Source organism: Lygodium microphyllum, chromosome 3 (assembly GCF_053477565.2).
Source record: "Lygodium microphyllum isolate KBCC chromosome 3, Lygodium_microphyllum_v1.1.10, whole genome shotgun sequence".
Lineage (NCBI taxonomy): Eukaryota > Viridiplantae > Streptophyta > Polypodiopsida > Schizaeales > Lygodiaceae > Lygodium > Lygodium microphyllum.
The window spans coordinates 84818311-84839459 of NC_141137.1; positions in this window are offsets into that span (position 1 = coordinate 84818311).

Consider the following 21149-nt stretch of genomic DNA (forward strand, 5'->3'; position numbering starts at 1 on the left):
AGCGCAAACAAAAGAAGAAGCCAATCAATGAGTTAATTGTGAATAGCGGCCAGTGGAAGCGACGTATCAAAGCATGTAAGGTAGCTCAGAAAGAGAACCTAGGTGAGGGTGAGGTTGGATCGTGTATTAGTAGATTGCTAAAGGTAAGTACATTGGAAAGTGCTTTAAGCAATCCTAAGTTTAAGGTTGTGAAGGAAAAGGTGATTGAGTGCACATTAAAAGATGTGTGAAATGAGTTCTCAGCTATGGATGCACAATCTATTTGTGATAGGACCGGTATTAGCACAATGACTTACTCAAAGATATTCAAAGGTGTGAAGACTCGGTTTGGTCATGTGCTGAAGAGAAATAGAATCGTGCCTCTTCCTCAACCTTCAAAGTTAATAGAGGCCCGACTGTAACTTAATAACTTAATACAAAGGTTAGGAGTTGATAGGAGATCCCATGCATGTTCAATGTGTAGAAACACTAAAGGTTGGGACCAAAAATGCATATGAGGTGAAGTTCACCGAACTCAACAATTACTATTTAGATTTGAACAAGGTGCAGTCAATAATGGTAATGTACTACAATATGTCTATTGAGGAATGTAATGGTAAATTGTAGTTTGTTATAAAAATATATGAAAGTGAGGTCATCAAAGGAGTAAAGCTTGAAAGAGTTAGTGTAACTCTGATGAATAGAGCTTTACAATTCGACAAGAACAACCCAGGGAACTTTAGTGTTCAATCTGAGTGCCATGTGTGGTGGCTCACTGCATTTGAAGTTCCTAAGGAAACATTTGAGGTGATGCAACTGTTCTTTATGCACATAAGCATTCCAAGCATCATCAATCGTCAATAACATGGTGAGATGCTCTCAGTTGAAGGGTATGGTCAATACTTGGTTGAATGGCATCTTACAGGAGACTTGAAAACTTTAAAATGCATGTGTGGAATCTCCAATGGTGCAAATACAAAGAATTCATGCCTATATTGCTTGACAGAAAGTGTGGAAGGAAAGGACGGAAAGAAGAATTGGTGAAGGGTGACAAGCGCTACACCGACGCGCAATAGAGAAGATCCCACTTGGAAGCCCATCTTCAACATTCCCTTGGATCGTATTCACATTTGTTCATTGCATGCTTTTGTCAGGAATCATGGAGAAACTTGTATATGAATACATTTGCTTTGCTTATAGGATGCAACTAGAAAAAGAAGCCATTGCAACGTGTAGGAATGTGGAGCAAGTGCTATCAAAAATTGGGCTACACAAGCATCAAGTGAACGATTAAAAAATATGAGAAGAGATCAGGAAAATCTAGTAACTTGCCAAAAAATCCTTACTTTGGAGGAGCAAAGGCTAGGAATTTTCTCTCAGCACCCATTAATGAGGAAGGGAATGTAATGGTTCATAGACCACAGGACTATCATGGGTGGAAAAAGTTACATTTTGTAGTTCATGATCAAAGTAATGGAGGAAAAACAAGATTGGCCAAAGCTAAAGTTTGGATAAGTCTTAAAAAATCAGCTCCCTTACTTCACAAGATGGTGTTCAACAATGAAAACATAGTGGAAGTATGGTGGAAGCATGGGACAAAATCTCTATCACACATTACATGGTGCGTACTAAGTCAATATTTTAAAATTGTATGAATTGTATAAACTATTGAGAATAGTTTTACTCATGTGTGATATGTGTCTTTCTAGCATATCCTTGAGGCACATGAGCCATACTTTTTACAGAAAAGCGAAGCATCAAAATTTGGTCCACACAAGGGATGGAAAATTCACATTGGATAGCACATGGTGCATACTAAAGAAAACTGATCATGGTGGAGGGGTGAATGGTAGCAATCCAATGATCCAATTGCTATCTCGGTGGTATAGGATTATAGTAGTGAATGAAGCTAATCTCTCGCAAAAGAGAGCAAATGAAAGTGCTGATGAATCGGTTGTAGACATGATGGAATCACATCGTGTCACTAAAAGAGTGCGTTATGAAGCCTCAAGTGCCAAAGAAAACCATGCCAAGTGGCTAGAAACAAGGCTTCGATAAGGCAGCAAATGGGTTCAAAGAGAGCTAAGATAGTAAGATGAACAATGTGTTCAGTGTGAATGCAATTCATAGTTTAAGAGAGAAAGAGAGTGTGTGTATCTATGTGAATGAGTCTCACAGTCTAGGGTTATATAAAAGAGGGTTTCACTTTCTATCTTATTCATTGAGTTCTCACATCTCTTGTGTAGGAAAGATGGCTAGGTTTAAGGTAGTTGCAAATAAGCTTCCGCTCAGAGCCCCATATCATGTTCAGCCCCTTGGAGCATCTACTAGCTCAGATGCACCCCATTCTCAATCTAATCCACCTTCCTTAAGCCGCCCTCACAAGGGTCCTCTTCAGCATCCCCACAAGAAATGCAAGTGGAAGCCAAGTACAGTGGCCTTGAGAGAAATTAGGAGGTATCAACGCTCTTTTGATCTCATCATTCCGAATGCAAGCTTCTCGAGACTTGTTCGCGAGATTATGCAAGACCTCTACCGCACAGAAAGCAGGAGATGGTTTTTGGCACAAGGTCAAGATAGACCTGATCACTTCACAAAAGAATGTCTTCATGCTCTACAGTGTATTGCAAAGGCCATTTTAGTTGACTTGATGACTGATGCTCAATGTTGTGCAATACATGGGAAGCGCATCACTGTAACTCCCAAGGACTTCCAACTTATAAGAAATCTTCAAGCAGTGAAGGATGCATTCGTTCCAATGGAATGAACACTGTTTGTAATGTTATCTTTTTTGGCATAGTGTTATCCTCATGCATTGGACATATGACTATGTCCCAGTGCAAAATATTGTATGCGCCCTGAAAATATGAATTAAAATTTTACACTTGTCTTTCGCTCTCAACTTTGACTGTGCATCTTCGCTGTATTTTCAATTCTTACTTACAGTTTTTGTTAGCATTGTCAATTTCAATAGGAATAACATGCAAAAATTTGCCATTTCTTGTTACATACTTTACTCCTAATACCTCTGTATAGTCTATGTGGTGCGAAGTTTCTAAGGGCCAGTAGTCACGATGTTGATTTCTCAATTATCAATCCATCCATAATTTTGGTATGGGATAGTTTTTAAAATACTAAACTGTATCGAAATACGATGAAACTTCACACGCGCACTCGTTAGGTGGCCGAGAGCCCAAAGTTTTTTTGTTTGAAAAAAAAATGCATGTAGATCCCTAGTCCGAAGTCTAGCGTTTGGAGCTACTTTCCTAGCTCCCTCACCCATGTGATGGCGTCGTGAAATGCGCGTTGATAGCTCCACCCAGTATACGTGAAATCTTGTCCCGCAAGCCTTCCGAATTTCTTGTAAATATACTCGTGCCTTAGTTGCACTTTGGAATACATATTTGGGCCTTCACTTGGACCGTGGTTTTTTCATACCATGTTATCTTCATTCCGTGTCGTGTTACCTTGTCCCATGACGTGTTACACTCCCGCTAGCTCATGACGTGTTACGCTTCCGTGTTCCGTGCCATGTCATGATATACTTTCACAAAACTTTGGGACCGTTGATTAGGGGGTGATCCCTCATGAGGCAGGTTCCACGGGGTGGGTGTTGCCTACTCCATAATAGGCCTCAGAAGGAGTATCCATTACACTTGGCAGGAAAGTGGCTCTAAATGCCACACTTCAAACCAAGGGTCTGCATGCATTTTTTTTTCAAAAAAAAAATTCTTTGGGCTCTTGGCCACCTAGTGAGTGCACGTGTGACGCATTCCAATAAAAGGTTATGGATTTACGATCACACGATGGACAATGCGTATGAAGTTGCATTAACCCTGTTTTGGGGTTTAAAAGGGTTAAAAGTTAATTCTTCTTCTCATTTTCACATCTTCCTTTCTTTGCTTCCTCCATTTTCACAACCCTAACCTCTATCTCTTCTCCATCTTACCCTCCTTGAGCTTGCATGGCATGCACCAAGCAAGCATGTCACAGTTTTGGCCCCGGGAATACATCACACCAAGGCCCGCCACCTAGAGTACAAGGTGGAGCCTCCTCTAGTGTAGCAACAGGTTCTCCCCATAGAGCACAAGGACCACCATAGAAGAAGAGGAGATGGAAACCGGGCACTGTTGCCCTTTAAGAGATAAGGAGAATCCAATGCGGATACAAGGTTCTCATCCAGAAAATTTCTTTTCATAAGGTTTTTCAAGAAGTCATACAAGACTTGGAGCTAAAAGGGATGGGAAGATTTTGGGAATGAGTGCGGGATGGCCCACCAGGCATGAAGGTGGACTATTGCAGCTATGGAGACCCTACAAACAGCTGCTGTAGAGGGGTTTCTCATCGACTTGTTCGATGAGCGTGTCACAATCACATATAAAGGCATGAACTTTATCATTCAGCTTCGACATGGCAAGGGGACTCTGTCATAGTTTACTAGATTAATGATGCAAGGTTTGTAATGAGTGTTATAGTGCCATAACATCTTGAAAGGCCAAAAAATTTTGTATACTTTGCCACATTGGAATATTTATTTATATATACATAATATCTCATGCGATGTGTACTGAATTCAAATAATTGAGTAAAGTTGTTTTGTTTTGTTTCTTGAAATGCATGACTCTTAATTTTTGTTTAACGTACGAACGCATCAAAATTAGTAATACGTACGAATACAAGTTACTTTATTGCTTATGCATAATCGCAAGTGCAGTACTATGCGTTGAATTATGTTAATGTATGCAGATGCGTCATTCACGTATCACACATTATTGTCACACTTACACAATCACAAGTACTGTACTACGCATTGAATTATGTTAACATATGCAAATGCGTCATTCACATACCACACATTATCGTCACACTTATACGAATCACACATTTATTTAATAAATATTTATTTGTAGGGACAAAGTAAAGTATCTTATATTCATCAAGAAAAATACATGTGATGGATGTTAGAGATGGTAGATACAAAAAGTCGATAGCCAACAAGAACTCTCAATTGCTCCTTGGCTTTTTCATCGGTGGAGAGGAGGGGCCAGCTTTTGATGAAAATATAAGTTCCTTCTTTGCTTCAAAAATGATGCGCTCCCCCTTCAGCTCTTTCTCCAAGAGAAGAGGATTTGACACTTTAGCGAGGTCGCCTAATGTAGCAAGCACACACATTGATCCACCACGCGTTTGGTCAAACAAGTAAAGAAGCTTTGACCACTTGATTAGTACCACCTTCTCCAAGCTAGATGTCACAGGTATCTCTCAAAAATGTCCAAACTTGGTCAAAGCTCAAATTTTCATGATTATTTCTTGCCCTCCTAGTGAGAACTTCTCATGGAAGACCACCAAATCTGCAACAAGGCTACCAATATACTCCTTCAAAGTTGAATCCTTCCGTCGATCTGCATGTCGAGCTCCTTCTTGCCTTGATGCAAACTCATCTATATATAGTATGTCCTGCATGAAAAATTCAAATCAAACAATATATTTAGCGACTAACCTACAGTTATCAGAAAGGAATGAAACTTGACGATAAGGTGCGTCGGGTCCCCTAGAGTCCACCGGTGAAATCTTGGCCAAAAATAATGCCTATAGACACCAAAAAGTGGCCCCAGATGCCAGAGTTCGGACAGGATAGCTCCATGCATCATTTTTAGCCAAGATTTCACCGGTGGACTCCAGGGACTCGGCGCACCCTACCGTCAAGTTTCATCACATAAAAATATATGGTAGTTAGAAATCTCACCTTCTCCAGATCATCTTGTATCTTCATTTCCTTGCGTGTCAGGGAGGCACCTCTTTGGGTAGAGGGATCTAAAAACTCCTTGGTAGGAAGCTGGGGGCCTTGGTCCAAACAAATCATGCTGTAGTGCTTCAAATTCAGCATCTGGTACAAGGTAATCTTCTTCAACCGAGGTAATATTCTCATGTGCTTCTATGATGGCACTCACAGTATCTAAGCTTGTGCCATCATATCTTCCAATCTCTACCATCGTCGGATGCACATCCATGTAATCATATTCAATCAAGTCTTCCATTGAATCCCTGACTAGGATAGAAAACAACTCTTCTTCCTTCATTTCCAAGTATTGCAGTACATCTGATAGAAGTAAGTAATGTACACCATCTACTTCAATGGGCGTCAAGGAGGCAAGGTTGGGTTTATTGATTTGTGGCTATTCTGAAGAAGATGGCACCATGAAAGCCAACCCTTGCTCTGCCACCACTCGATGAAAGCCAACCCTTACTCTGAAGAAGATGGCACCATGAAAGCCAACCCTTACTCTGCCACCACCCGATGAAAGCCAACCCTTATTTTGAAGAAGATGGCACCATGAAAGCCAACCCTTACTCTGCCACCACCCGATGTTCCTTTTCAACATTTATGAGCTCTTCAATTGGTTCTTCTCCCGTTTATGTGATAGAAACAACCTATGGAGTTGTATCTTCATTGCTCGTCTCCTCTAGGGGTGCATCCAATGCAAGGAGGTAAATTGCCAATGTGCAATCACACTCCGCGAGATCCAAAGGTAATGTACCTCGTGCACTTCCCATGGGAACAGTGCATACTCTTTGCAAAGGATCCACATGGGTCAAATACCTATTCACCACTTTTTAGTGATTCTTCCTTGCCTGAAATACCATGAGTTGTTCCAGAGGCACCCAAGTCATGTCGGATCCCTCAATGGAGTATGTGGATGTAGCAATGGTGCTCAAAAAGTCTTCCAAAACTTGAAGGGGGGGATCCGACTATGAGAGCACGCTTTCAAGGTTGAAGTTCTTAGAGAAAACCTGGAATATCTCGACACCCTGGTTAACAAATTAGATAGTCTCATGGATCCACTCATCAAAGTGTGCGCAAGCATCCATCGTAGCAGGTAGAAGGGATGTGATGGATATAAAGAGATGAAGAGAGAAAGTGTGAAATGAAACAATGAAACAAGAACTAAACTAGTTCTACCTTTAAAACCTTAAGTTTTAAACCATTAAGGGTTATTCGAATACGATATTTAGTTATGGCTTTACTTACTTCTTTGTAAAGTTTACATGCATATATAAATGTGTTGATGTGGAAAGTGTATAACAAGTGTATGATTTTGCATAAATACTATATTTTTTAAATATTTCAAGTTTGTAAGCGACAATATTCTATTGGCCAAAAAAACCCAAAAATTTATAGGTATTGGATATTACAACTTGTGGTGTTGGGATTTTTAGGGAGACTCTATAATTTCTAAAATATGTGGAGCCATGCACTTTCCACTGGTAACAGTATCCTTAGCTCGGCTTCGAATTTTCCTACCATCTAGTTTAAAATAGAAGCTAACAGGTGGATTCTAGATTAACATTGTAATTTCCTAGCGCATTATACTCAAGGGCCAATCATCCTCCATTTGCAACACTTGGGGCTCACGGCCCTCACAAATGACAGTAACATCCACAGCTGCACTTTCACACATGTCTTGATTAAGGCACAACCATTTACCCTTGAGGATCCTCCATCTACGATACTTGAACACGGCATAAAGTCTGTCGTGCGACAAAGTACGTGTAATTGGAAAGGAAAGTTAGCCAATTCATCCCAAAGTCAGATAATAGTCAACTAAGAGAGAAAAATTTTACCTGAAAGCCATGTTCCTTGTTGTGACTCGACACTCCACTGTGTCAGGACTATGATTTACTTTTTATGTCCAAGTTTTGTACAGAATCCTTGTTACATAATTCTTTGATGCATTTTTTATGGCATACGTGCTTTTGGTACATCTGAAACCCTTACATTCCTTAAACATGTGTGCAAAAATTGCAATTGGTATGAACTAGCTTAGATGTACATTCTTTGAGGTAGTGCTTGGCTTCATAGAATTCAATATATCTGCTGAAATTTTTGTGCTACACATGTGCAAAATGTCGCTCTGCTACACAATGGCAATTCTATGCTATTGAGATTTGGTATGTGCATAGACTCAAGGGTTCCATATTCTCGACTCCCCTTGGGCAATATGTACTTGGAATCATAGAAGAAAAACAAGTTCCTTTGCGAGCTGCTTAGCTATACGCCCCTTAGAGAGAAATCTATCAATTTCAAGGTGGTAACACTTAAAAGAACTAGTGAAACTCTCAACATTTTGCCACTCACATCAATCCGAAGGGTATACTTTTGTAAATATGAGACAAGTTGTTACATAGATATCATGAAATTTCTCATTCTCAATGAGTTGCAAATACTTACTATTTGCAATGTTTCGTTGAAAGGGCATAGTGGGTGCAATATGTATTTGTTTTTACATGAATACATATTGTACAAATGCCTTTGTTACAAGGTGAGAATCAACATTCCTTTGTCTGAGAGCTAAAATTTTACCCTTCCAATGCTTTGATGCATCTGCAATTCTAGATGCTTTCACCTTGAAAGCTCCCTTCATACTTGGACGCATATGTACCCAAGATGAGCAATGATACATATGAGTGATCCAATTCTCCCGTTCACAGACGAGGAAAGGGAGCAGTATCGCATCCATCTAGAGAACCGAGCCTTCGGCCAGCTTAAGTTCCGAACCATCCACAACACAGAAGTTGTGGTGGCCAAAGAGGAAGCAGCCAGGAGGGTGGTGGAACAATGCAACCTCACAAAATATATTGAAAAATTCTCGCAGGAGCCGGATCACCTAAGGTGCATAGAATTCCTCAGAACATACAACCCTGACCAAGAAGGTGGTATTGTAAGAGTGGGCCGAGGAGAGGGTGCAAAGCAGGTACAAGTCCGGTTGGATCCAGCCTTGGTGGAGAAGGCTTTGGGATTGGTGCCAAAGACAGAAAGGGAGCAAAAAATGGATGTTTATGCCATGCTGAAAATGAAGAAGGAAGAGGTGCTCACGAATGACTGCATAAGCATCCAAGACATCCCTGACACAGAAGCCAGGTTGCAGGCCAAGTTGGTACATGTGCTCTTCTCTAGCCAGCGTTACAATTCCTTAATGCATCAAATTAGCATACCAGTGCTGGAGAATATAGCAGCCCGTACCCTAGACGAAGTAGATTGGAATGGGTACGTGCCAAAAACGATTGATCAAGCGGCCAAAGCTCTAGCCCTAGGAAGTGCACCAACAGGAGGAGAATCTCCGTCTTCTAAAGTTACGGGAAGGAAGAAAGCCTCCTCCAAAGCCTCCTTCATTGGGTATGGAGGAGTCTTGAGTGCACTCATCTAGGAGGCAGTAAAAGAAGCACAGGAGGTGGAGGAGGGAGAAGGAGAAACACCAGAGAGGTCACCTCCTCACCAGGACACAGACAGGTCCACCGACAGAACTGAAACAGAAGAAGAAGGGGAGGGACAGACTAGCAAAAAGACAATCAGGAAAACCAAGAAGAAGGCGACACAAAAGAAGAAGAAGGATGACGAAGGTAGGAAGAAGGAGAGAGAAGACTTGGAAAGGATGACGAAAGAATCCCTGAAAGAAGCAAAGGAGAGAGAGAGGACAAAGAGACAAGAGGAGGAGAGGGAAAAGGAGGAGTTACAGAAAGCAAAGGAGGCATTGAAACAAGAAGCAGAAGAAAAGAAAAGGAGGGAAAAAGAACAAAAAGGAAAAAATAAGGAAGAGCAAAAAAAATCGGAGGAGGAAAGGAAGAGAAAAGCGGAGGAAGAAGAGGAAGAGCTACGAAGAAAGGAGGAAGAGGACCTGGCGGAAGCCACCCACCGGTCCATCGAACAACAGAGCCGAGCAGATGAACTCAGGAGCCTGAGCCCGCATAGAGAAGAGGGACCAGGGTCGAGCATGCAAGTGCCAGAGTATGTGCCACCTCCAGTCCCTAAGGGCAAGGGCAAGGCCCCGCTCCATCCGATCCCTACCCTCCTGGTGCCTTCCGCCGAACTCACCACCATCACTCCCAACATCCCGACCAGTGCAGACGTGTCAAACTTCGTTGCGTGGATGCAGTATTTCATCAACAAGGAGATGGGCCAGGGACAGAGCACAGAGACTACGGCCACAGGACAAAAGAGGCCAGCCACGGATGCGGAGTCCAGGTAAGAGCCCAAAAAGCAAAGAGTCGAAGCCTCAACCTCGCCCATCCACACAAAGATGACGCTGTCGTGATGCTGCGCATCTGAGTCGTGAACACCTCCATTTTTGTTGTGCATTTGTGTTAATTTCTGCGTGTGATTCATCATTTGTGTGGTGCATTTTAATAAACTACATCCAATGTATGTATATATTCCCTTAAATGTATTGTACACACGATGCTTGTACTAGGAAGGAAAACTTATCCTACCCTTTGTAGACCGTCCTGTTCGTGGGAGCATCCGAAACTTGGAGCAAGCTTACAATGAGTCCTTCACAGATCCAGATTGTAATCAGGACTCTAGTGATAAGGTCCCTGATTTTGTTGAGACTATGATATACTGTTTAAACGAGGCTGTTCGTATGGTTGATCACTATGCGTCAAAGGAGGAATTTACAAATGGAAAGATAGGAAGCTAAAGATAGAGGAAAAATATTCGTATGGCAAAAAGAAGGGGAAAAGGAGGATTTGAATGGCTAAAAGGGGGGGGAAAAGTTCAGAAAATCCAGGACCTCTCCGTGCTCGAAATGGGAGAGCTATTTTTGAAATGGACGGTATCATTCCCTTCTTCCTGGGATCTTCTTCCTTCCAGCTTCAAATCGAGGTCACTAATTTATTTTCCGCTATCCTGGGTGTTGCATAATCTACTATGTTCATGGGCTTTGCAGCACTCCCGTAAGACTCTGTGGCACTGAGTTCTCGCATCCTTCACCCCTGCAGAACAAGTCCAGCATCAAGGGGAAACATTCTCCACCGGAACTTTGAGCTACAATGGAATGATCGAGAAGAGCATCTTCTTGTACTGATAAAACTGCTACGGTAGGAACTCCTTGATGCCGCACAATGCAACTACTCCAGCTATTGTTGTGGTAGAAACTCCTTGATGCCACACAATGCAGCTGCTCCGGCTATCGTCGATGGCTGGAACTCAAGAAACCTTAGATCTCGATTGACAAGGCATGGAGAACCCGTTGAGCACTGTTGCTTAGCCCGACTCTTCGCATTAAGTAATCAAGGGTGGATCGGGCATCCTGTGCAAGCTCAAGAGAGTCACAGACTGGCTCAGCGCAAGCATCTACGCAGCCTTCTTCACGTCCTGGTGGACAGGTGCTCCTGCGTGATGCTAGACACGCTTGATTTTCCCGACCAGGAGAGGACCAAGGGGGCAGATGAATGCTGGAGCCTGTGTATGGAGGAGGCGAAGGGTCCCAATTAGATGAGGCTCTCTTCCGCTTCCCCCAATTGTCCTCCAAATTCGTGCAACTCTACTCTGCGTTCCCCCCCCGGAGGAAATTGATCTTCAAAATTTGGACTTGATGTGTGGTCGATGCTCGCATCCAACACCTCAGGCGGGCTATTGTCCTTTCCTTGAAGCACGCATACTTACCAATGGAGCTGCAGGACAAGCAATCCCCTTTTCGTTCATTAACAGGAGCCGAAATTCACTTGGCGATTGATCTCTCTGAGATTCTACAACCTTTGCCTCAGATTCTCCTACCGTTGCTGCCGCTTTTTGTCCAGAGAAGTTGTGGAATTGCTTGCTGAGATGAATCGATGTCTTACACGACCAGTTTAGTGAAGATAGCTAATCTTCGGATGGGAAAAAGGATAAAGATGTCAGTAATATACGCCATATCGCTGCCCAGGTTTTTACTAATGCTTGATAGGTGAAGGAGGTTTTGGTCGAGTGTACAAAGGCTAATTGGAGAGTACCAACCACAGGTTGCGACAGTGAAGCAGCTTGATCGTAATGGTCTACAAGGAAACAGAGAATTCCTCGTTGAAGTCTTAATGCTCAGTTTGTTCCATCATCCCAATCTAGTTAATTTGATAGGCTATTGTGCCGATGGTGATCAGAGACTTCTTGTTTATGAATACTTATCGTTGGGATCTTTGGTAGATCACTTGCATGACTTATCCCCTAAAAGAGAACCCCTTGATTGGAATACACGCATGAAGATTGAGGCAGGATGGAAGAACATCACAGATGATATTCTCTATTCCTGTTCAGCATCTAATTTTGCAATGTAATTCTGAGTAGATATGTCAAAGGGCTGCTTTGCTTGAAGCTAATTTAGCCATTCAAACGTGCAGTCTTCAAACTTGTCAGACGGGCACTAGCCATGAACAATAGGTACAAGGATCCAGACTGTTTCTCCTTTCTTGCAAACCAGAATGTTTACACCATTTCAGACTGTGTTTGCAAGGTGAAGGTCAAGGACTGCAATTTTGTGAACTTCATGGACAGGTCTTTCCCTGGATAGCAAATCTGAAAGAGCTCACAGTTTTTTTCATCGCTTGATGTAACCAACTTCCATGTTGCAAGTATCCCAAAGGCTCTGTTTAGGCTGAAAGTTCAGTAATCCAGTTCCCCTTCTCAGCAATCCTCTCGACAAAATTTTCATCTTCAAACATGGCATGCTACAGCTGAACGACCACGAGCAAGTCTTTACTTGATGCTGTACTTATTGAAATACAAAAACTGTTCATGACAGCTTATCAAGAACATGAATTTACTCAATTTCTTTGTTGTAACTCTATGATTATGATAAGGAATATAGTGATCATTGACTTCCAACATTTGAGTTCTTCTTGTTAGCCTCATTTCTTGCTGTACCTTGAACCCCGTGTTCTGCAGCTCTCGCACAATCTCTTTGACATTTCTGGTGAACCCGACGTGAAAGTGCTGCGTCATCAACAAGATGGGAGACTCGCAAGAAGAGATGACAGATGATAATGTTATGAAGAACCTGTTTCAGTCATTTACCATGTATATGCAGCAGCAAGCTCATGCAAAACGTGACAGTGATGCTATGGATGCTTTGAAAGCTGTCCAACAGGAGATGAAGCAGTTTAATGGCCAGCAAGTGTCAACTTACTTGCATTTGTATGAAGAAAAGATGAAGTTTTTTGGAGTTTCTCAAGATGTTTGGAGCCGCTACTTCTTGCGGATCGTGGTGCGCGCTCTTGAAGGGCGAATTGCAGAAATTCAAGAGGCACATGCAGGTTGGGCTGAATTTAAAAAGGCATTAAAAGATGAATATTTCCTGGAGGATACAGGTCTTATGAATCGCAGGAATTTTTTAGCATGGGTGTCTATGCCTAATAAGGGACTTTCTGTTACTGCTCTTTTGCGAGAGTTTGAAAGCCGTTATGATCAGTTGGATGGGACTGAACAACAAGCTTTGGAGATGCAGAAAGTGGAGTTGTTTTTGCAAGCTGCAGATGCTGATTTGCAGGAAAAGTTGGATGATCTTTTGGAAGATCAAGCTACTGATTCAGGTTTAAAGACTGAGTGGAGGCATGTTATTGATGTTGTGAATGCTCTTGTCAAGAAGCAGCGCAGGAGAGTCAGATTGCATCGTAATTCAGGAACAGTTCCTGAAAAATCCATGGAGACTTCTTCTTCTACTCCTGCTACTTCTTTGCCTAAGCCTACTCCTCCTGTTATGAATCCACCACCTGCTGCTCCAGTGCCCTTATCTGTAGATGATGTTATTAAAGGCTTGGCGGATTTGACGATTGAAGCAGTCAAAGCTGAAGTTGGTAAGTTAAAGGAGCAACTTATGTCAGTACCTGCTGTAGCACCTGCTCCAGTGACTGCTTTTCCAGCTGGTCAAAGAAAAGGGCGACGATGTATTTGGTGTGATAGCACAGAGCACCAACACTGCAGAGATTGTGATGCTTTTCAGGAAGCACGTAGGAAGAATGTAGTGTTCTGGGGACAAGATGGGAAGATATGGCTGACAGAGACTGGCGCTCCTCTTGACACGAACTTCGGTAAGGGAGGTATGAAGAAGCTTGTTGATGATATGGCTGCGCGATCAGCTTATGTGAGTGTTAGAGGAGATGCTTCAGCTTTTGGAGTCCAGCTTGAGCAGAAATCTGATGGAGACTCTGCCTTATGGTCTTTCGCCTTGGAGATAGCGAGAAGAGGGAAAGTTCAAACTTCTACTATGACTTGTGTGGGCTCTAGCATCCGAGGAGAAACAGGATGGGATTCTCCTGTTGACAGGTATTCTATTTTTGCTTATATTGCTAAAACGCAGGGTTTAGATGCCATGGTTGAAGAAAAGAGAAGAAGAGATGAGGAGGGTCCTAGCTCCTCCAAAAAAACTAGAGGGGGTGACTTTGTTTCACCACCTGTTACAGCTCCACCTATGCCAAATTCTCCAACTCAAACAGGTTCCGATCAACCAATGGGAGACAAGCAGAAGGAAAAGAAGCAACCAAGAAAAGAGCCAGGATTCAAGCTCTTGTCAGACCTTGAAATGCAAACGGATATGAGTAAGATTTTTCATGAAAGAATTTTGAATAGTGAAGTCACTTTAACTGTTGGAGAGGCTCTTGGGATTGCTAGAAGAGAAATACAGGATCAGATGCAGGATCTTTTGCGGAGGAAACGACATGCGATGGAAGGACCTGCTTTACAGGGATTGTGGCATGGAGCTCTTGAGAAAGAGCATGATGATGATGCAGTGATGGTTGAGAATGCTTCTGTTAATCCGCAATCGGAGAAAATAGTGCAGCCTATGCAGTATGAAGATGATGAGAACCCTATTCTCATTCCTCGCAGCCATTTTTCACGAAGTCATTGGGCTAGAGCAACCACTGAGACAGTGGTAAGGATTGGAGAGAAACAAATTCCCTTGATTGCTTTAGTTGATCATGGTTCTGAAATTAATCTTATTGCTCGAGGTGTTTATGAGAGTGGCAAGTGGCCTATGGATGCAGAGCATGGCTGGCGCATGAGAGCCGCCAATAATACTTCTGGTGATATGTATGCTGCTTGTCCGAGTATAAGAATTTCTATTGGTAATGTTGAAGAGGATTATCATTGCTTTGTTCAGGATTCATGCTCTTATCCGATTATTCTTGGACAGCCTTTCATTACAGAAGCAAGAATGGAAACAAAAGTGATGGATGATGGGTCAGCTTATGCGCGAATACGCAGTAAAGATGGTATGCGAGCTGTTCAGTTTATGACTGTTGGGGTAAATCATCCGAGAAACAGGGACTCCTTGCGTGAGGCACCACTACCTGCGAAGGAGTTGGATTTTCATTAGGTACCGCTGTCTTGCGAGACGCCAGTGGTACGGAGCGGAGAAAAGAGGAGATCTCGCCTCCTGGCAGCCAGTCTTTCTCCAATAACTTTGTTGGATTTACTTCAGATAGTTCGGTAAGTTATCAGAAAATTTCAGATTTGCCTAGAGCTGCCAGGCAGTACATTGGTCGTAAGGAGAAAGAGTTGAAGAATGCAGGTATTTTGCAAGCAGAAGACCATGTGGATGGATTGTATGAAGGGATGTCTTATGCAGATACATTGTTTGAGATGAGTGTAATGGTGAAAACTGATGTATGTAAGGGTTCAAAGATTATACCTGTGCAAACCTTGGATATGTTTCAGGAAATTTCTGGTTTTATGCTGCAAACAGAGTTAGAGGCTGAGAAAACTCAGCAAACTGAATTTATGGCTGATCTTGATCAGCTAATAGAAGTGCAGAGGGCTGAATCCATTCAGCCAACAGAGTTGAATGCAGAAAAATTTCTGCATACAGAGTTTCAGGCTGCACTCATGCAGTCCATAGAGCTAAAGGCTGAAAATTTTCAGCCAACAGAGTTGAATGCAGAAAAATTTCTGCATACAGAGTTTCAGACTGCACCCATGCAGTCTATAGAGCTAAAGGCTGAAATTTTTCAGCCAACAGAGTTGAAAGATGCTGAAAATTTGCAGAAATTGCAGCAAAGGAAAGAATGCTTGAATGATGCCAAGGTTGACACGAAGTATAAAACAGTTGATAAGAAGGTTAAGCCGGTTGCAGGCCTGCTTCCTTCTGATAGTGATGAGTAGATTGAAAAAGCTATGAAGCAGCCTATGTTGAGGGATCCTGCGAATATTGGATATAAGTTTACAGCTGAAACTCTTGCAGAATTGAAGATTGGAAATGAAGATTTTTTGCTTCCAGTGGAAAAAGAATGTTTTAGAGAGATGCTTGGACGTCATGGTAAGGCATTTGCTTTCTTTCCACATGAAATTGGCTGCATTAGTCCCGAATTGGTAGCACCTATGGTTATCTTCACTGTTCCTCATGTACCATGGAATATACGTCCTATACCTGTGCCTAAAGCACACTTGCCAAAGCTGATAGAGTTGCTGAATGAGAAGATTAAAATGGGGATTCTGGAGCCCTCTTCTGCACCCTATTCTAACAGGTGGTTTACTGTACCAAAGAAGAATGGTACTTTGAGATTCATTCAGGATATGCAGCCTGTGAACAAAGTGACAATCAGGAATGTGGGTACAGGTCCAGTTGTGGATGAATTTGCTGAGGCTTTTGCAGGACGAGCCATCTATTCACTAGGTGACTTGTATTCAGGTTATGATCAGTTTCAGCTTGCCTTGGAAAGCAGGGATATTACTACTATGTGGACACCTATTGGTCTTGTGAGGATGTGTACCTTGCCTCAAGGTGCTACAAACTCAGTTGCTCATATGATGAATGCTATGCATATAGTTCTTCGAGACTATATTCCGCAGTATACCATGCCATTTCTAGATGATGTGCCTATTAAGGGTTGTGTAGAAGAAGAAAAGAATGAAAGTCTTGATTTGCGTGGATGTAGACAGTTTGTGGCTGATCACTTGAATGCTTGTGAGCAAATATTGACACGATTAGAGGAGGTAAATTTGACACTTTCAGGGCTGAAATCTGTCTTTGCTGTTAATGAAGTCATCATAGTTGGGCATATGGTTGGATATTATGGCAGAAAGCCTTCTCCTGCAAAGGTGGATGCCATAAACAGGATTGCAGAGTATTGCTCGACTACTTCAGAGGTGCGGAGATTTGTGGGAGCTTGTGTATTTTACATGATTTGGATTCCTCATTTTGCTCATATTGCAGATGTTCTCTATCAGCTGCTTCGAAAGGGGCAGAAATTTCATTGGGATGAGAAGCATTCAAGAGCCATGCGTAAGCTCAAGAAGCTGTTGCAATCAGCTCCTACTCTACGCAAGGCGGATTATCAGTGTGGACGGCCAATCATGTTGACAGTTGATACTAGCCCTATTGGCATAAGTTGGGCTGTGGGACAGGATGATGCTGATGGAAATAGGTATGCTATCCGCTTTGGAGCTAAAGTTCTTAATGAGCGACAAAGGAGATATCCGCAGATCAAAAGAGAGTTGTGGGGAGTAGTCACTGCACTGAAGTGTGATAAAGGGTATTTCATTGGAGCTTCAGTTATTGTGGAAACAGATTGTTTGCCTTTGCTTGGCATGATTACTAGTTGCTCGACTCCAGATATAGCGATGCTTCGATGGATTGCCTATATCAAATCATTGAATCCAGAATTTCGACACATAGAAGGGAAAGATAATCCAGTTGCTGACATGCTTTCTAGAGCGAGATATGAGGATGAGGAGTCAATGCTTGCAGAAGATGATGAGACAGAGTTTGCTACTTTTGTCCTTACTCATGATTGTCATGTATCTACTATTGAAGCTTTTATTGAAGAGCTTTATGTTGATGAGTGGCTGCAAATTGGACAGTATCTAAGTTCATTGACTCGAAGAGCTGATTGGACAGATGATGAATTCAAGAAAATCAGAAGAAAGGCTTATGGGTATTTCTTGAAAGATGGTTTTCTTTGGAAGCATCCAAGGAAGAGAGGAGGATTGCCCTTGAGAGTAGTTTGTGATGAAGCCATGCAAATACAGATTATGCGAGAGTTTCATGAGAGCTCATGGGCAGGACATAGAGGTGTGTGGGCTACCTATGAGAAAATCAAAGAAAGGTACTGGTGGAAAGGGATGTATAAAGATGTTTCTCACTTTGTGGAGACTTGCAGGGATTGCCAGCTTTACTCTATAGTGCGACATCGTGATGAGTTGCATCCGACTTATCCACTATGTATGCATTACAAGTGGGTAGTAGACTTGGTTACTTTGCCAGTGGGACTTTGGCAGATGAGATATCTTGTCTTGGCTAGGGAGGATCTTACAAACTATGTTGAAGGAAGACCGTTGCGGACGAAGAACACCACTACAATATGTAAATTCTTGTTGGAAGAAATATTTTGCAGGTATGGATGTATAGGCAAGATTACAGCTAATCGTGGAGAGCTAGATGCTGATGAAGCTAGAGAATTCTTCTCACGGCTTGGGATTAAATTGGCTCTTACTACTGCCTACAATCCAGAGGGAAATGGTAAAAGTGAAAGAGGACATCCGCCAATAGTTAAAGCATTGGCAAAAGCTTGTAGAGGTCGGATTGGAGATTGGCCGAGATTACTACCTTTTGCATTATGGGCTGATCGCTCTACACATAGTGTGACTACTGGATACATGCCTGCGGAGTTGATGTATAGGCAAAAACCTATCATGCCTACTGAAATTTGTGTTCTCACTTGGAGTGTTCTTCCTTGGCATGAGAATTTATCAAGGGAAGAGTTGTTAGCCCTTCGGATTCGTCAACTAGAGAGAGGGGCAGAAGATGTGCAGCTAGCTGTTGACCGTTTGAAGGCAGCCCGTCTCAGAAATAAGGACAGGTTTGATTTAAGGCATCGCTTGAGGCCTAGAGCCATAAAAGAAGGAGATTGGGTTCTAGTCTACGACAGTAGTCTAGAAAATCAGCATAGTAGCATGAGAAAAATGGTTCAAAGATGGTTTGGACCATATGAAGTGAAAAAGGTTTTCGACAATGGAACCTATGAGCTGGCTGAATTAGATGGTACATTATTGAGGGTGCCTATTGCTGGAAAACGAGTCAAGATTTTTAAGAGAAGAGAAGATGAAGAATATGAGCTTGAAGCATTGACAGAAGATGAGCAGGTAGGAGAAAGACATGTTGAAGAAACAGAGGACATAGAAGATGGAGCCGATGGAGAAACAGGTCCGCTAGAATCAGAAGATGAACTTGACCTGTTTGTGGACTTGAATGATCCTGGATAGTTGGCACATCCGGAGGATGCGCAGGTTTAGAGGGGGTGGATGTCGTGATGCTGCGCATCTGAGTCGTGAACACCTCCATTTTTGTTGTGTATTTGTGTTAATTTCTGCGTGTGATTCATCGTTTGTGTGGTGCATTTTAATAAACTACATCCAATGTATGTATATATTCCCTTAAATGTATTGTACACACGATGCTTGTACTAGGAAGGAAAACTTATCCTACCCTTTGTAGACCGTCCTGTTCGTGGGAGCATCCGAAACTTGGAGCAAGCTTACAATGAGTCCTTCACAGATCCAGATTGTAATCAGGACTCTAGTGATAAGGTCCCTGATTTTGTTGAGACTATGATATACTGTTTAAACGAGGCTGTTCGTATGGTTGATCACTATGCGTCAAAGGAGGAATTTACAAATGGAAAGATAGGAAGCTAAAGATAGAGGAAAAATATTCGTATGGCAAAAAGAAGGGGAAAAGGAGGATTTGAATGGCTAAAAGGGGGGGAAAAAGTTCAGAAAATCCAGGACCTCTCCGTGCTCGAAATGGGAGAGCTATTTTTGAAATGGACGGTATCATTCCCTTCTTCCTGGGATCTTCTTCCTTCCAGCTTCAAATCGAGGTCACTAGTTTATTTTCCGCTATCCTGGGTGTTGCATAATCTACTATGTTCATGGGCTTTGCAGCACTCCCGTAAGACTCTGTGGCACTGAGTTCTCGCATCCTTCACCCCTGTAGAACAAGTCCAGCATCAAGGGGAAACATTCTCCACCGGAACTTTGAGCTACAATGGAATGATCGAGAAGAGCATCTTCTTGTACTGATAAAACTGCTACGGTAGGAACTCCTTGATGCCGCACAATGCAACTACTCCAGCTATTGTTGTGGTAGAAACTCCTTGATGCCACACAATGCAGCTGCTCCGGCTATCGTCGATGGCTGGAACTCAAGAAACCTTAGATCTCGATTGACAAGGCATGGAGAACCCGTTGAGCACTGTTTCTTAGCCCGACTCTTCGCATTAAGTAATCAAGGGTGGATCGGGCATCCTGTGCAAGCTCAAGAGAGTCACAGACTGGCTCAGCGCAAGCATCTACGCAGCCTTCTTCACGTCCTGGTGGACAGGTGCTCCTGCGTGATGCTAGACATGCTTGATTTTCCCGACCAGGAGAGGACCAAGGGGGCAGATGAATGCTGGAGCCTGTGTATGGAGGAGGCGAAGGGTCCCAATTAGATGAGGCTCTCTTCCGCTTCCCCCAATTGTCCTCCAAATTCGTGCAACTCTACTCTGCGTTCCCCCCCCGGAGGAAATTGATCTTCAAAATTTGGACTTGATGTGTGGTCGATGCTCGCATCCAACACCTCAGGCGGGCTATTGTCCTTTCCTTGAAGCACGCATACTTACCAATGGAGCTGCAGGACAAGCAATCCCCTTTTCGTTCATTAACAGGAGCCGAAATTCACTTGGCGATTGATCTCTCTGAGATTCTGCAACCTTTGCCTCAGATTCTCCTACCGTTGCTGCCGCTTTTTGTCCAGAGAAGTTGTGGAATTGCTTGCTGAGATGAATCGATGTCTTACACGACCAGTTTAGTGAAGATAGCTAATCTTCGGATGGGAAAAAGGATAAAGATGTCAGTAATATACGCCATATCGCTGCCCAGGTTTTTACTAATGCTTGATAGGTGAAGGAGGTTTTGGTCGAGTGTACAAAGGCTAATTGGAGAGTACCAACCACAGGTTGCGACAGTGAAGCAGCTTGATCGTAATGGTCTACAAGGAAACAGAGAATTCCTCGTTGAAGTCTTAATGCTCAGTTTGTTCCATCATCCCAATCTAGTTAATTTGATAGGCTATTGTGCCGATGGTGATCAGAGACTTCTTGTTTATGAATACTTATCGTTGGGATCTTTGGTAGATCACTTGCATGACTTATCCCCTAAAAGAGAACCCCTTGATTGGAATACACGCATGAAGATTGAGGCAGGATGGAAGAACATCACAGATGATATTCTCTATTCCTGTTCAGCATCTAATTTTGCAATGTAATTCTGAGTAGATATGTCAAAGGGCTGCTTTGCTTGAAGCTAATTTAGCCATTCAAACGTGCAGTCTTCAAACTTGTCAGACGGGCACTAGCCATGAACAATAGGTACAAGGATCCAGACT